The sequence below is a fragment of the Papio anubis genome, chromosome 11 (assembly GCF_008728515.1).
Source record: "Papio anubis isolate 15944 chromosome 11, Panubis1.0, whole genome shotgun sequence".
NCBI classification, from domain to species: domain Eukaryota; kingdom Metazoa; phylum Chordata; class Mammalia; order Primates; family Cercopithecidae; genus Papio; species Papio anubis.
In genome coordinates this window covers 27,099,742-27,115,317 of record NC_044986.1, presented here as the reverse complement: position 1 = coordinate 27,115,317, position 15,576 = coordinate 27,099,742, and the positions used below count along the sequence as shown (strand labels likewise).

Below are 15,576 nucleotides of genomic sequence, written 5' to 3'. Positions count from 1 at the left end.
AATTAAGCAAGATTTTTAACCATACTTACCCAGTAAATAAACAATGATATAGACTAAAAGAGAATGATAAATATTAATTATGGGGTTATTCAACATATAATGGTAAAATTTGGAAGCAATGTAAATGTCTGTGAAATAAGTTTTACACGCTACATGAGGAAAACTATTAATAATATTAAAATGTCCTGGCCATGTAATATGAACAAAAATATTTAAAACAGTATTAAATCAGATCATTCAGTATGATCTCAATAGATTTTGTCCCTAAAGACTACTTCTGCCATTCAAAATTTAAAGTAACCAGAAAAAAAAAGAAAGAAAAGAAATGGAAGAAAATAAAATTGAGAGTGAGCTGGACTGGGGGAAAAAAGAGAGAGAGAAAGGGAATAAATGAGGAAATAAAATTATTAAAAAGACAAAATAGGAAGAACATGATTAAAAAGAGTGCACTAAGCAAGGTGAAACCCAGCCTTAGCCTGCTGTCTCCATAGTATTCTCACCAGATTTAATTTATCAGGGACTCAGTGAAGTCACTGGCACAATTGCTGGCCAAGATAAGAGCTCTAAAATTGTGTGAATGTTGCCAAAGGCAGTGGAGTTTTGGAAAAGGAACCTCCCCAAATAAGGAAAAATGCAAGGGAAAAAAGCAGTTTTGGTTCTTGCCAGATGAAAGCTACCTTTTCCCTGACAAGACACCCTAGTATGATCTTATGTATGGGGGAAGCATTAGATAAATAACAGTAGACAATTCAAGTGTAATGAGAATGAATTTTAGGCCACAAACTGAGAGATGCAATGAATCAAAATTCTTTAATTTTTTATTTTGCAACTATATTTCTATTTTAATCCCTTCCTCTGCAAAGGTATTGGAATATTTGATCTATTTCAGTTTATCTACACTTCACAGATTTTTCTCCCTATGCTGACTCTGAATATCAAGGCATGAGAGCTCATCATGCTGTTCGTTCAGCTTTTCATTGTTCAGTCACTCTTTGTGCCCATCCACAAAGCCCCATTCTATTAACCACCTCTTTCTATTAACTTTGTGTCACTTATGGCTACAAAGGAGTCTTCCTGATACTTCTGTGCCTTGCAGAGCCACTGGAAATATCTAATATCTGCAAGACTGCCTAAGGCCTCATTTTTCTAGACACATCATACAGCCACTTCCTCTTTATGGAGCCTTACTACCTTTCCACAAATTCTTTTCTTCCCTGTATCCATGCATATGCAATGCAACTGACTTAGTTTTTCAATTCCTTGAATATGGCCTTGTAACTTGTTTTAGCCAATGCACATGTACCAACCAAGGTATAAGCAGAAACTTGAAACGTGTCAGCATACTTTTCTCTTACTGGATTGGAAAACTTGAGACCATCCTGAAAACGTGAATAAGCCTGAGCTAGCCTTTGGTCACCTTAACTCTTTACTCCAAACCAGAGGCTGGTGGGATTTTAGTCCCCTCACTAGACTGCATAAGACGGAGGGTTTCTTAATTTAATTTTTACATTGTAAATTGTACAGGATAGTTGTGTACTGAGTCACAAAGGTGCAGTACACATGGAAAAAGTGATGATGTTAGAGAAACCAGACATAATAGCAGGAAGTCCTTGAGAAAACAAGCAGCAATGGGGCTTAGAGCCTGAGTGTAAGATCCAGTAAGTAACAGGGGCAGGGATGTCACAATAGCAGTGAGAAAGAATGCTCAAAGTGTGAGTCCAGTTGCACACAGGTTGATAGATTCAATGGTGAAGGAGAATTTTTCTTACTTCCATGAGTTTTTCACTGAGAGTAAAGGTGGTCTGGAGAGAATATGGAGTTTGAAAGAATAACTAAAGTGAGTTCACTAGACAAATGTAGAAGGGTGTCTGGGCACTTCTGAGTGGTCCTGGGTACTCACTTAAAATTTGCTGTTATAAATTAAAATGGAGCCCTAGTGGTAAGGCTGTGTGATTCCTCCAGACACTGGGAGCAGAGGGAGAAAACTAGGGAGGAAGTTAGGTTTGGGTAGTGCTGGAGTTTTGTGAGACTGTCAGCGGGTGTCAGGGGAAGGTGGAAGGAATTGAAAGTACATTAAACAACTTACTACAATGATGGACCCATGAACCCTAAGTTGGTTAAGGGGAAAATGAGTACATAAGTCAAGAGAAAGTGGAAAAATTGTAGTCTAAGTGGGTTGGAAGTTCAAATGGAGTTAAATTGTTGTCATGGATGAAATGGAGTAAATGAGCATAAAATATAGAAAATAGTGATCAGAGAGATTTGAAATTTAGGCTTTGGAAAGATGGTATTGCCAGTACTGATAATGACTAAGCAATTAAGAGAGAATTGGGTAAGGTAAAGTGGTAAAAATATGAGAGCCGTTTACAACGAATTATCCCCATGACTGTTACTGCCCCCAAGAAAGATTACAAGTTAAGGATAAAAATGTGACTACAGTGCTAAAATTGGAAGAGTAGTAAACAATAACAATGAGAAGGGTGATATGGTTTGGCTGTATCCCACCCAATCTCATCTTGAACTGTAGCTCCCATAATTCCCACATGTCATGGGAGGGACCCAGTGGGCGATAACTGAATCATGGGAACGGGTCTTTCCCGTGCTGTTCTCATGGTAGTGAAGAAGTCTCACGAGATCTTATAAAGGGGAGTTCCGCTACACCAGCTCTCTTGCCTGCTGCTGTGTACGACGTAACTTTGCTCATTCGCCTTCAACCATGATTGTGAGGACTCCCCAGCCATGTGGAACTGTGAGTCGATTAAACCTCTTTCCTTAATTACCCAGTCTCGGGTATGTTTTTATTAGCAGCATGAGAACAGACTAATACAAAGGGAGAGAAAGTGGCCATGTACGACATCAAATAGCAGGGGTTTTTGAGGGAGAAAAGAAGCAATAGCCACATCAAGAAACAATTTTATTTATGGGACTTGTGTTGTAATGATTATGAGCATCAAATATAGTGGTGACTTCACAGAGCCTCCAGGGAAGCAATGAATTCAGTAGAGATGCAGTGTTCTAATCACGGCAAGGAGAAGAAATAATAACTGAAAAGGTTAAAGAGACAGAGAATTTTTGTGTTGCTAGATTATAAGATTTTAAGAATTCTGAGTGTTTTGGGGGACTAATGAACAGTATAAATCCAATTACAGGATGTACATGTTCACACTGGGGGAAATCCATCTAGGTGTAGAAACAAGGAATTTTAGACTTGTGATGATGATTGACATAAGCAAGGACATAGGGAATGATTGGTTCTTTCCAAACTATCTAACAGGGAAAGATAAATTATAAAAATATATTCTCCTTGAGATTGGTTGAAGTGGTGAATCGCAGTCCTTATGATATTGTTTATCAAGAAGAAGAGCTAGGTAAACACATTGTTTCTTACTACATTGTATTTTATAGCCAAGAAGAACATGTGGAGACTTTAAAACTAGACTTTATTCTAGTTCTAAAGAAAGCAAAAAAAAAAAACAAAAAAAAAAAAAAAAAAAAAGGATCACGTTCAAAGCAACCTTACAAGAAAACTTACACGAGGGGAAAGGAACTGGACTTTAGTTCTAGAGTCGCCACATGTTCTTCTTGGCTTTTAAATAGCATGTAGTGTAAATTCAGAATGTATTTATTGTTAATAGAGCTTGAAATGCTAGCCCTTCAGAAATGAATATATGGCCATTGTATTTACAAAACTGTCTTAGACTTTGTCAGAGCTCTCCGAGTCTTGATGACAGAGATCAGTTCCTTAATTGGAAATGGCTGAGCTTTACTCTTCCCCACTTGGGATGAGTCTAGTTTCTTGCATTAAGGTAATGCAAAAGGAACCAACCTGGCAATAGCAGGGTGTTTCAGCAAAATGCCTGTGATGTACTTAGTGCAGTCTATGAAATTTTAAAAGGACCTAGGGATGTAGAAGCCTTACACCTCCTTCCCCTCCTACCTAACACATTCATTTTCAAATGTCGATGTTAATACTTTTCCACCTGAACTTGCTAAAATGGTGCAGAATGATTATAACCTTATCAATAAAGTCAGAATTTTTAAAATGGATGGCAAGATTTAATTTTCAGATCCCAAGAATTTCTATTGATTTGGGAGTACACAGCCAGGAGTAGTGAGAAAGTAATCTGCAATTTGTATCAAGGATGCCTATTTCAAATGCCTTTGTGTTCCAAAGTTGTTACACTGCAGAAAAATAGGTAACACTGCTGATGAGAAAAACCTCATGAAAATCTTCCTAGATATTACATTTTCCTAAATTCAGTTTTAAATGTGAGAAAAAGAGATCATGGTAACCTACTAAATATGTGAACTTACATACCTTAAGCTGTAAAAAAGGATCACATTCAAAATGACCTTAGAAGGAAATTTACATGAGGGGAAAGGTTTCTATTGTACTTTTGTCTTAGAATTTGTCTTTTCACTTTAAAATGCATGATTATGAGAACAAAATGAGAACTAAAAAAATGAACTATATGAAAAAAGAAATTTGCCTACAGTTATGTCATTGAATATTTCCACGTGTGCCTAATTTTTCACGTTCAACTAGAATAAAAGTATGAGTAAACTTAGAAAAATAAAAAAGTATTATACAAATATTTCTTCAAAGATGGCAATTATTTGGTTTCCTCTACAATGTCTAATTCAAGTGTCTTTAATTCTAGATCAAGGGCAAAATGAAATGAGTGGAAGCACCGTGAATAGTGATGCTTTCTTACCAGATTTACACAACTAGAGGAATACATAGGCAGCAAAATTATGGTCTATGCCAACAGAGAACTTACTCTGAACTTGCAGACAGAACATTTATTAAATGGTACATATAGAAATCTAAACATTGCTCATAAGAGTTCCTACAGTTCAACATTGGCCAAGGTAAATTGGAGAAGGCCATGGGCTAGAAGGGAGGTTGCCTTAAATGAGTAAAGAGACACGATCTAGAGAGGAGATGGTTTTGAGTGCACGAACATGAACAAAGCAGACTTAGTCAAATACAAACTTCAATACACAAGGATATATCATTATTTTTCCTCAAATTATACATTGTAATATGCCTGGATTTGACAAAATATAAACATTTTTTCATTGATTATGTTATTTTGGAAATGCATTTTTTTCATTTCCGTTTCCAGATCACATTAGGAAAATCAACATTTCTCTGCAATCTCTTTTTTAAAAAGCAATAATGTCTCTGTGTTTTATTTTATACTCTCGATATATTGAATCCTTTGACCTCCAGAATGCAAAAACACAAACAACTAATATCGATTTTGTATATAGTTCTGGGTAACTATGGATTTACTAAATCACTCCTGGACTTATATACCAGGTTAAAAATTTTTATATTGCTATTCTATAATACATATTTTCTACAATAAAATAAAATATTCACAGTGAAATGGACAGATTCGTCTCCCTGGGAATTAACATGTTTGTTTTTGTGAAGAGAGACCTACATTAATATATTGTCTTTCCTTCCAGTAGCTTTCAAATTTTTATGGAGAATATGAGACATAAACTGACAGAATATGTTTAAACTTGCATATGTCCATCACCTAGCTTCAACAATGAACTCATGGTGAATCATATTAAATCTATGACCATTCACTGTTTTTCTCAATTATTTTGAAAAATATTATATACCATGTAATTTTCTTCATAAGTATTTCAATATGCATCTCTAAAAGACAAGGGCTTTGTTAGACATAAAAACAATATCATTATCACACCAAAAATAATTTAAAAATCATTTTCAATATAATCAAATTTGCAGCTAGTATTCAAATTTCCATTGTCTTACGGAGTTATTTTTAACATTTATTTGAATTAGGATTTAAATACTGCCCCGACATTGGGATTGTTCGATGTATGTTCGAAGTCTCTTTTAATCTATATAATCTTTCTGTTTTTTGCTCTGTACCTCTCGCAATTTATTAGCCAAATAAACAGGGTAATTTTGTTTGTGGACTATTACAAAATGAATATTTTGTTGATTGAATCTCCATAGTAGAATTTAACATGCTCCTCTGTCCTCTGTACTTACTATAAATTGGAAATTAGATATAGAAGCTGATCTGATTCAGGTCAGATTTTCTTTTTTCAATACTATTTTATAAATGATTTTTTTTTCATTAGGAGGCAAAAAATATCTAGCTATCTCTCTCTTTATGACATACTCAGCCTTTGTTGCTGAATGTCTAGACTTATTTCTTCAGTGGAGATTGAAAATGATTTAACCCCCTTTCCTCACCAAATTTCCAGTAAACTTCCCAGGGCAGACAGATAGAAAAAAAAAAAAAATCTCCTAAAGTGCATAATTCTTTAATACCAGACCTCCCCACCCCATCAAAAAAAAAATTGAATTATACACCTATCAGTCCATTATGGCTCCAGGAATGTAAAAAACCTAATGCCATGAATCACCCTATGAGGAACAGGTGAGGGATAATTTCAAGTTCACTTTATTTGAAATCTATGCAGGATAATTAATCAGGTGTGTGTTTGTTTCAATAGCTTCTTGATTCTTTAATGTTTGCTAACATTTGCTAAAATCCCATCAGTGCTGGAGACTGGTCAGACATTTGCATATCCCAAGCAGGAGCGAATGGATGCTTTTCAGTACCCAGTTAAGTTGCTTTTTCCATTGTTTTCCAAGCAAGTTGATTGATCACAGGATCCTCTAGGATCAGAGTCGTGCCTGAGTGCATTCTGAGTCATGCTGGTTCTGCTACTGATGTTCCCTACGACCTTATCTTTGGTTTTTGGTTTTGTGTAGATGCTCATTCAATGTTAATCTCCAAGTTGAGACCTTTCTTTTTTCTTAGAGGGAGTCTTGCTGTCGCCCCAGGCTGGAGTACAATGGTGCAATCTCAGCTCACTGCAACCTCTGCCTCCCGGATTAAAACGATTCTTCTGCCTCAGCCTCCTGAGTAGCTGGGACTACAGGCATGTGCCACCACGCCCGGCTAATTTTTTTTTTTTTTTTTTTTTTTTTTTTGAGATGAAGTCTTGCTGTTACCCAGGCTGGAGTGCAGTGGCGCGATCTCGGCTCACTGCAAGCTCCACCTCCTGGGTTCACGTCATTCTGCTGCCTCAGCCTCCTAAATAGCTGAGACTACAGGTGTCTGCCACCATGTCCAGCTAATTTTTTGTATTTTTAGTAGAGATGGGGGTTCCACTGTGTTAGCTAGGATGGTCTCGATCTCTTGACCTCATGATCCTCCCGCCTCGGCCTCCCAAAGTGCTGGAATTACAGGCGTGAGCCATCACGCCCGGCCTAATTTTTGTACATTTAGTAGAGATGGGGTTTCACCATGTTAGCCAGGATGGTCTAGATCTCCTGACCTCACGATCCACCTGCCTCAGACTCCCAAAATGCTGAGATTACAGGCATGAGCCACCACACCCTGCCTGAGACCTTTCTTAATTCAGACATTTCCACTTCCGAGATTCTCTTAATGGAACACAGAGAAAAGTATATTAGGGAGGAGCCAATGTTAATGGGCTCATTTACAACCACAGTACACGATCTGCTTTGCACGATACCTACTGCTGGTAGTAAATCATTACTCATTAAGGAAACAAATGAATGAAAATTTTAGCCTGCCTGCCCCTTTTAAAATATACTTTCTAGCAAAATAGATAATCCACGGGATTTTTGTTTTCCAAAACCCATGGGAATTTGTTATAATTACACAAAACAATTTTCATTCCCTAATCCCTTCTCCCAGTTACCCCATGAACTGGACACATTAAACAACATGCAGTTCCCAGAGATTATCTGATGTTCTTAAATATCTATACCTTTGTAAATTCTGTCATCCTTTGAAAACTTCTCCTAACCTACCTTTTTTCCTGCCCACCTAATTTTTTAGACATGCAGCTAAACAAGCATTTATTAAACGGGCACAGGCACAGTGAGACACAGACGAGAACAGGTTGGACCCCTCAAAAAATTTGTAGCTAAATCAGGGAAACAGACACGTAGACAAAACATGTAATGTGTTGTGATGTGCACAATCTAGAGATTGTTCAGTGGTGAAATGAAGGGGGCAAATTTTAGCTTCTGAGGCTCAGGAAAGGTTTTTTTGTTTGTTTGTTTTTTGTTTTTGTTTTTTTTAAAGAAAGAAGGACTAGGTATCTACTAGGCAGATCGTTGTTGGAGGAAGAGAATTATAGTCACAGGCAACAGCATGTGTGAAGGCACAGAGGCTTGAAATAGTATGGCACAATCGAGAATTCAAAGTAGGTTGCTATGACTGAAGAACTAACGGGCATTTTTAAAAAATTTATTTCTAACAAATATCCACAGATGGGCAGAGGCTAGGACAGGGGATACCTTACATACTATACTAAAGAGTTTGAAATTTATCCTACAGATAAGGGACTAATGAAGTTTTTTTAAATGTCAGATATGACACTGCTAGATTTGGATTTTAGAATGATCATTTGGTGACAATACATATACTAGAAGTAAATTAAATAGGACTTTCTGAAATTAATTGGAAAACAATACAGATAATATACTAGAAGTAAATTAAATAGGAGTTTTTGAAATTAATTGGAAAACTATATGGGAGTAACTAGTTTACCTTCATTTTAAAAGGCTTTTTCTCATCTCCTAGCATAGGTTGAGTAAGGTAGTCATATAACTTATAATCGCAACCAGGATTCTTTGCAGGGTGAAATTGGCTGCCAACAATAATTACTGAAGGACATTTGAAATAAACCAGAATTCTCCCAGGTAAAGTGGGATATAGAGTGATCTTAAGCTTAGGGTCCCTTGAGTGCTCCACCGGCCCATTTGTTGAATGTTCGTATTCCTATGTTTTGCAGTTGTTGTTCTCTTGCCTATTTATCCAAATAAACTGTATGGTTTCTGAAGACAGAGCTGTCTCTCACTTTATTTCTAGTCCCTTAGGTTGTACCAGCTAACGGGAGGCTCCCAATAAATGTTTCTTAATTGAGTTTGACTGTGAATGAATTGAAATCCAATTCAAATTCAAATTAGGAGAGTTGGTATTGGATTGCATCCCACTAAAAGAGAATTTTTAATGTCAGGATGTTTGCATTCTTGCCCTTGGTTACAGCACATCTCTTCACTAAATGGCCTCAACTTCTCCAAGACCTCAGTTTCCCATCTTTAAAACGGTAGTAGATATTGCTGACTTTCCATATAATACAGAACATCAGATAGGAAAAGAATGTTGTGTAGATATGAGGGTTAATGAATTTTTTCCATCCACTATGTTCCTAGAACTTTCAGTTTTATTCTCCATAGCCATTTGTACAAATGTAGCAATGCCTTCTGAATATTAAAAATCAAAAAAGCCTTGGGGAAATGTTTTTTTCTGAATTTTGTCCTCCAGCTCCCTACCAATTTTGTATTTTGCTAACATGGCCAGAATGCCTTACATTTTCTTACAACTTCGAAAAACATGAATTCTAAAAACTCCAGGAGCTAAGCTTTTTTTTATTTCATCGACACGTATTCAACCAAAACTACAAATTAATAGCGTCATTACTGCTGTGTCTCTGGCAGAACCAGAGTTCTGCATAGTGTTCTGCTTCACAAATAAAGCATTTGACTTGCAAGGAAGACTCCACATGCTGATCCCTGCCCTGCTGTGTTCTCAGACTTTGAGAAACAAAGGTCCCTTTTCAAACCAACTAGTTATTTCTGCTTTTAGAGAACATTTTTTAACATTAGTTTGGGGCTGGGTTTCATAATATCCTAAGGTAGCTTAAATTTGATGGGCCTGATGAGGTTAGTTTGAATGTTAAAAGTATTCCAAATAGACATGAGGAAAAAAGTGTGTATTCATTTAAAGCATGACATCTATATAGATAATAGAGGATATTTAAAATGGTTATTTTGGCTAATATGGTTTGGCTGTATGTCCCCACCCAAATCTCATGTCAAATTATAATCCTCAATGTTGGAGGAGGGGTCTGGTGGGAGGTGATTGGATCATGGGGGCAGACTTCCCCTTTGCTGTTCTTGTGATAGTGAGTTCTCATGAAATCTGGTTGTTTAAAAGTGTGTAGCACTTCCCCCTTAATTCTCTTTTCCCTGCTTCTGCCATGTAGGATGTGCCTCCTTCCTCTTCATCTTCCGCCATGATTGTAAGTTTCCTGAGACCTCCCCAGCCATACTTTCTGTACAGCCTGCAGAACTGCGAGTCAATTAAACCTCTTTTCTTTATATATTACCCAGTCTCAGGTAGTTATTTACAGCAATGGGAGAACAGACTAATACAATCCCCATTTGATATTTTAGTGTGACCTAACATCATATGAGCCAATAGTTTTTCCCACCATATTTTCCAACCTTCAGTTTCAATCTGTTAAAAGATAAACTTTGGCACAATAAAAATGTAAAGAGTTTATTTGGGCATTTGGTGATTCATGAATTGGGCCACACCAATTCAAATGCAAGTGATTTAGCATTCCCCTGAAGATGAGGGGCAGAGAAGGCAAGAAAGTAAACTCGTATAAGGTGTTTGCAGAAGCAAGACAAAAAGAAATTTGATTGGTTAAAGTGGAATATCCTAAGTTAGAGGTTAGTTGGAAGTCTCTGATTAGTTAAAGTTAAGTTTCATTTTGTTTTACTGTTTACATTGAGCTTCAGTTTGCTTACATAGGAACCAAGATGCCTAATGGTCTCCCAATTAATTTTTTTAACAGATCCTTTGCTTATCTTTGGTGATTAAACGTATTTAGATAGCCATAACTTCATGTTATGAGTCAACAAATATTGATTGCACAGAAATCTTGGAAATTAAAGCAATAAAATATATCTTATATGGTGTTGGTTTATTTTGTTTGGTTTTTTTTGTTTGTTTTTTTCTAATAATAGCTTTTCTGTTTTCTTAGATTTTGGCACCTCTTCATACTTAGGAACTGTACCACTTTTCTTTCCTATTTGGCCAGCTGAAAATGATGCCATAAGAATCTTCTATCTATCTGTTTCTCTTCCTTGCAATATTTACTCCTGTGTGGTGATGATAGTCGTCACCCTCTGAAACTGGCAAAGAAAGGACTGGTCAGCAATAGTACAGCACATTATTATTTACTAAAAAGGAGGTTGGGTTGGAGATCTCATCCAATCCTAAAATACATCAAAATTGTTCTGATGTTATTGCCAATTAGGTAGCCAGTTCTAAGCATCTAAGGACTTTGCTTACCTGCAGATCTATTACTTATTAAGGACAAAAGGTTTTGACTCAAAAAATCCTTATAAACTTCAAATACAAGATTGATCTTTGCTTCGTTGTTTTTGTGGCACTTAAGAAGAGGATTAAGTCCTTAAACCCTTCCCCTCTCACAGAACTAAAGATGTGTAAAAGCATAAAAATCCTATCTTACATTTCACAGCAGGAGCAGGGAGAGGAGAAAAGAAAGGAGGAATTTTAAAGGCATCCTTTTAAAAGTATATTTGTATTCACGTGCTCAGATATTCCCTGCCCAGTGCCATAATTTTTTCACATTATCTTATAGGCATGGTTGCAGAGGAGAGTGTTAGATATCACAGTCTTCATGACCTTATGCTTTTCCCCACTAACCAGCAATTGCTGAACACTTATATTGAGGAAAGATTTGCACCGCCTAGGAAAAAAATCCCATGAAATTAAATATTCAGTCCCTACTTCATAAAGCTTATGATCATTTGGAGAACGTACACACTTCAGATGTTTTTAAAAACTTGTGTTAAAGATAATTCTTAATCAGGTTGTCTTCTAAATTATTTGCATTAAATTGATGTGTCTCCAAGTGCTGAAAATCAGTACTTTTCAGCCAATGGAATCACTAAGACAAAGAAGAATATTGAGACCCATAAAGTCTTGATTCTAGCTTCCTTGGCTCTGTCCCAAAATAGCTGTGAGACCTCGGGCCAAGCCAATTCTCTTTCATGGCCTCAGATTGTTATCTAGAGGAGCATGGGTTGCATTTTTGCTTTCTTTGAATTCTAAAAGTTTATGGTACCAGAGGAAAGATTAATGGTATCAGAGAACAATGGGTATTATCAGTCAACGTCCAGGCTACCACTAAGCATTAAGGCCTTTTTAGGTCACTGATGAGCTCCTTCCCCAAAAGTAGGACTGGTTACAAGAGATTAACTATTCCTTCACACTTTGGATGTACTTAGGATTTTCTTGCATTCCACAGTATTTCTAGGTGCTTACATTTCAGTTGGTATTAATAAGTAAAATTTCTGACCTCAAAATAACTGGACAAATATTTTAGAACTTAGTCTACATTATTTCTCAGGGGAAGCAAAGACAGGGTCCCATGGGAGAGCTGACCTTGAAATTCATCTCTGCTTAGACAACATTTCAATATTTTAAATAGATCCAAAATGCAAGCAGAAGGAATATTTTCATCTTCCTTTACCATGTGTAAAACCAGACACCTCTTTAAAAAGAAAAAAACTACTTTGAAATCCTGTTTGCTGGCTGTGGATGCTGATTAGCTCTCTGTGGAAGAAACTTTGCTTCAAGTATATGAAAAAAGTGCTTATAGTCACTAATAAGAACTCACAGAAGGGAATGATAAAGATCCCCGTTATATTCTGTCCACAGGCTGCCGAGAGCCCAGGCTGTGTCCTCTGAAGTCAGAGTCTGATATTCCAGACTGAAGCCTGTAGTAATTTAGACAAAGTGTTGGAAATGATCTCAGCCATTCTAATACAAATGAGTTTAATTGAAGCATTTGGTTATGGGGTGAACGCAAATCAAATATTGTGAGATGTTTCAATTATAGTTATTGGTTCTCTTGAAAGAAAGGTTTCACATGCAATAATTTTATCCTGTGTTCCATTTGCTTCTCTGCGCTCTTGGGAATGCTGATTCAATGTCAAGTTTCCTTACTATCAAAAGGGCTAATTAAGGCTTACTTAATGGTAGTGTAGATGACATGCACTATTTCAGTGCAGTAAGTGATTAACTGAGTTATACATGGGGGCAATGGACCAAGCTTTCATCTCTGGTGGTGGTCCTCAACCTGGGAAGCACAAGACAGTTCACTAGTATAAAGGAATAAAATATTAGAATATATTTGTACTTATGTTTACTTTTTTAAAAATGTAAGCTTTACTCATATATACATTGCTTCTGTGGTTATTGTTGTGGTTATTGTTGTGGTTATTTATCATAGTCAATAAAAGATGTTTTGATAGAAAAAGTGACTTTAAAACTCAGAGTTTAATAACTGACACTTCAGTGATACAAGATGATTAGATTCTAGAGATCTGTACAGCATCATGGCAAAGTTAACAATTCTGTACTGCACATAAAAATTATTTAAGTGGGTAGATCTCCTGTTAAGTGTTCTTAACACAATAATAATAATTAAAAAGAATAAGTTAGGCAGCCTTACGGGAGCATTAGTGAATACACTAGTGGATCATCACAAATAATAAACTAGTGACTCAAACATAAAAGAAACCCATACATGCATTGGTTACACAAACAAACAATTAAATTTCAAATGGTTTCTTACTCAAAACTGTTACCCACGTATTTTTAGATAAACATATTGTACAATATGTGCTTACATATAATTTTTAACAATTTGAATTTAATATGTGAAAACATGTTCAATAAAAGAAAGCCAAGGTAATCATCTCAGCCTTTTGGCTAAGATCAAGTGTAAAAGAAATTCAAGTGTTTTTTTGTTTTTTTTTTTTTTTTTGAGACGGAGTCTGGCTCTGTCGCCCGGGCTGGAGTGCAGTGGCCGGATCTCAGCTCACTGCAAGCTCCGCCCCCCGGGTTTACGCCATTCTCCTGCCTCAGCCTCCGGAGTAGCTGGGACTACAGGCGCCCGCCGCCTCGCCTGGCTAGTTTTTTGTATTTTTTAGTAGAGACGGGGTTTCACTGTGTTCGCCAGGATGGTCTCGATCTCCTGACCTCGTGATCCGCCCGTCTTGGCCTCCCAAAGTGCTGGGATTACAGGCTTGAGCCACCGCGCCCGGCCTTTTTTTTTTTTTTAAAAAAAGAGAATTATTAAGAATATCCTAAAATTATTTTCAACTTTCTACAATTTACATGTATTCCATTTATGTGTCTAGTTAAGACAACTGAGAGAAAATATATACTCGTTTTACTAACCTTCACAGAATGTCTGCAAAGCTTAAAAAATTAAGAGATAGGCACCATGGATTGAAGAAAATATTCCTACTACAAGCAAAAGTAGACAATAAGAAAATGACTAAACTTGTCATAGGTGAGTCCTTCAACAGCTATTGCATAGAAAGAGTATCAGTTAAGTTAGCAGATACTTACAGAAATGATATTTTAATAATGTCATTTTAAAAATAAAAATAATTGGCCTGTAATCCCAGCATTTTGGGAGGCCCAGGTGGGCAGATCACTTGTGGTCAGGAGTTTGAGATCAGCCTGGCCAACATGGTGAAACCCTGTCTCTACTAAAAATACAAAAATTAGCTGGGTGTGGTGGTGCACGTCTGTAATCCCAGCGACTTAGGAGGCTGAGGCAGGAGGATCACTTGAACCTGTGAGGCGGAGGTTGCAGTGAGACAATATCATGCCACTGCACTCCAACCTGGGCAATGCAGCAAGACTCCATCTCAAAATAAATAAATACAAATAAAAATAATTATTGAAATTATAGTATTGAATTTCTCTAAAAGTGTTCTGTTGAGAGAGCATTTTGAACAGGGATTTTAGAAATATTTTTATTTGATAATTTTGTTGCAAAAATTAATGTATGTCACTGACAAAATTCCTCTCACCAGTGCATTCTTTCTTAAAAGGTAGAAAACAACCTAATCTACTTAAAAATATCCAAAACATATTTAATGTATTTCAATAATTTGCTTAAAATAATTTGTATTAGTTTACTAATAATTAATAGGAATGAATTACTAGGAACCACCAGAGAAAGTGAAAATTTACTAAATTTTGAGAAAAACACATAATTGGTGATTGAGACTAAAAATTGAGAAGCATTTCTTTTAAATGTAAGTTTCAGGGGTCCAAGAGCTACAATTGATTTTTTAATGTCGGTATTCTTAGGACCTAGGACCAATCATAAATCCTGCAGGTACTATTAAGTTTAGACTAACTCTGCCTCTGTGCATATTTTAAGTTCAGCCTAAAAATTTCTCCGTACCTAGTAAACCACAACCTAACTGGATATGTAAACAGACTATAAATTACTCTTGTGCCAATCACTGAGTTTCAGCCAATCAAAGTCAGTCCACTAATCACACTGTGCTAAAATAAGGCAATGCCAAGCTGTAGCCAATCTGGTTATTTCTGTACCTCACTCCCATTTTCTCTATGTCACTTATCTTTTTCTATCCTTAAATCTTCTTTCACTATGTGACTGTGCTGGAGTCTCTCTGAATCGATTCTGGTTTGGGGGCTGCCCAACTCACAAATCATTCTTTGCTCAGTTAATCTCTGTTAAATATATTTTATCTAAGATTTTTATTTTAACAATACTCAATAAATATTTGTGAAATGAATGACTATCGCTACACTGGCTAAGTAAAATACAGGACACCCAGTTAAAGTTGAACTTCAGATAAACACCAAGTTGTTGTTGTTGTTGTTG

The 15,576-nt window shown here is 36.4% G+C and overlaps 1 long non-coding RNA gene across 2 annotated transcripts in view; it reads left to right on the top strand.

Moving 5' to 3' along the window:
• The first annotated feature begins 393 nt into the window (after window positions 1-393).
• LOC103887710 overlaps window positions 394-15,576 on the top strand; it is a 32,428-nt gene continuing 17,245 nt past the window's right edge. The window contains exon 1 of one of the 2 annotated variants that reach the window (XR_002524428.2): window positions 394-1,837. This is a non-coding gene — a long non-coding RNA (uncharacterized LOC103887710). Of the gene's footprint in view, window positions 1,838-2,600; window positions 2,750-15,576 lie in introns of those variants that run through there. The other variant, XR_002524429.2, reaches the window with a different exon arrangement.